This window comes from Sinocyclocheilus rhinocerous, unplaced genomic scaffold (assembly GCF_001515625.1).
Source record: "Sinocyclocheilus rhinocerous isolate Xijiao unplaced genomic scaffold, SAMN03320098_v1.1 scaffold1874, whole genome shotgun sequence".
NCBI classification, from domain to species: domain Eukaryota; kingdom Metazoa; phylum Chordata; class Actinopteri; order Cypriniformes; family Cyprinidae; genus Sinocyclocheilus; species Sinocyclocheilus rhinocerous.
Genome location: NW_015626862.1, coordinates 826,183 through 828,561, shown reverse-complemented (window position 1 = coordinate 828,561; position 2,379 = coordinate 826,183).

Genomic DNA, 2,379 nt, shown 5'->3' with positions numbered 1-2,379 from the left:
AATGAAATTAAACTAAATTAAAAAGGTAAACAGATTCTATTCGTCAATCAAAGACAGCAAAGAAAACATGCTGTTGTTGAGCCATAAATGATTTCTGTACCAATCGATTTTTTTTCGTCCACGAGCCTAGAAATCAAGGTTAACGATAGGCTATGTATTATTTTCACTAGAGGTTTAAAAGTAATTAAAACCCATAATTAAACTCAGTATAGAGCGTGCAGGCCTTCTTCCTGCGCCATATGCAGCGCTTCGTCCGTTTACAGATTAAGCGTTCAGACAATTCAAGACAAATGGAGATAATCAAGATGTCATTTTATAAACCACGCGTGCATTACTTGACTGCCTATAGGCTGGAGTTTTCATTTCAAATGTTCGAGAATGAAACAAACACGCGCAGTTTGCGTGACATAAAGGCCTCATACTATTGAAAGTGAATGATGTAACCTCGAACCAGTGCACTAAAATGGTCAGACATCGCAGAAGACAAAAATTAGACATTATGCATTACAGAATTTTCCGCCTTTTAGCAACAGGCCTTTTCTGAGAGTCAAACCTTGTGCGGCCTTGTCGAAAATGCTATATCCTTTAAAGGGTATTTAAGGACACTGCATAATGTCACCTCATTAGGCAGAGGTGTAGCCTACATTAGCATATTTCATCAAACGAATATTTAGGTCGCAGATTAAATTCAGCTGCCCCTGCATTTCAATCAGCGAGTTGGTTAATTTTTGTAAATGTTGATTCTTGAAGGACACGGGGACACAGTGGCAGTGGGACACAGAGTAAGTTATTTCAATGGGATTTGCATGGGTGGATTTAAATGAAGAGTTATTGGATGTGGAAAAAAAGAACATTCAACATTACAAATCAAAGAAATAATGTTGGAAACGTGGACTGTTATTAACAAATACAGAGATCTGTTAATTGGTATTTATTTATTGAGATGAGCAGAACTAACAGGTAGCCTACACGCTGGTCACAGAAGGCAAACGACAACACAGTGTATGTTCAGGGTGCAGATTATACAACTATTTGAAATTGAGAACTCGAGTTTTTAAAGAATTTTAAACCTCTGCTAAATGATTAAAATGTAGGCTAAATATAAACTTTTTTTCATACACAATCTGTTGAGGTTCATCTGGCACAACGCAAATGGTCATTTCGCGCCACTATCAGTAAGACAAACGTCGCTCATCCAGGGACGCGGGAAGTAGGGGTGCTGAGGGGGCTGCAGCACCCCCTGTTTTCACATGGTTGCAAATGCAACACCAGGTTTGTTCATTTAAATGTATTCAGTTTTAGCATTTAATAATTTATTTGTAATGATCTCTGAAATGTAAATTGTAAGTGGGCTATAATAAACCCATGTTTATCTTTATAAACATGATTAATTTTACTTGTGATGTTTTCTATATGGGATGATTAGCCTAATCCTCATGAACACGTGACGCTAGCGCCCCCCAACACGGACACACACAGCACCCCCAACCGAAAACATCTTCCCGCGCCCCTGCGCTCATCTAAAACCCTACATAAAAACATTTAATATTTTTTGTGATATGTTTATGTAAATCTATAATAAATTAATTCATAATTACATTATAGGCTACGTGTAATGCTTTATCGTCATAAAGCGTTTGCAAAGGAAAGCTCGAAAACAGCGTACTGTTGCTATGGTTACCTTCCGTTCGTCAGTTTATGTTTGGCTACAAGTGAAAATACGCGCACTGACTTGTTGTCTAACCTAAGCGAACTTATGTTTTTTAACAAGATGTTTTAAAACACGTAGAAACCTATATATGCTTAAATAGAAAATTAACATACTGTATGTACTTTAACCATGACTCCCAAACCTTTTGACTTTGCTTGTGGCAGTTCTTTCTTTACTGTCTTTTTATACAAGCAATGCAACTAAGCACCATCAGTGTAATGATCCGTCCAGTTATATAATAACTAGAAACTGAAATCAAAACCACCCACAAGTCTACTAATTTCTTTGATGCTTATTTTTACATATTAAAATATTAGCAGTATAATGATGCCTCATGGTTTAATGCGTTTTTATGGAGCAAAGATCTGACTCGAAAAATAATATACTCCACATTATTATTACAGCATGAGAACTGAAATTTATCCCAGACTACGAGTGTAAGTGTGAGTAAGTGTCCTCTTTCACCCCAACACGTTATGGTCTCCACAAGGTGGCGCTGTTTGACAGGTAACTATTAATTATCATAAACCAGTTGATCAATATACGTAACAAATAAACTATACTAGTGAATACCAGTGATAAGTTACTGCGTACAATTAATTGATTCAAAATATGATGCACATTGCCTTCAGAAATCTCAGAAATGTTATCACACCTACCAGTTCAAC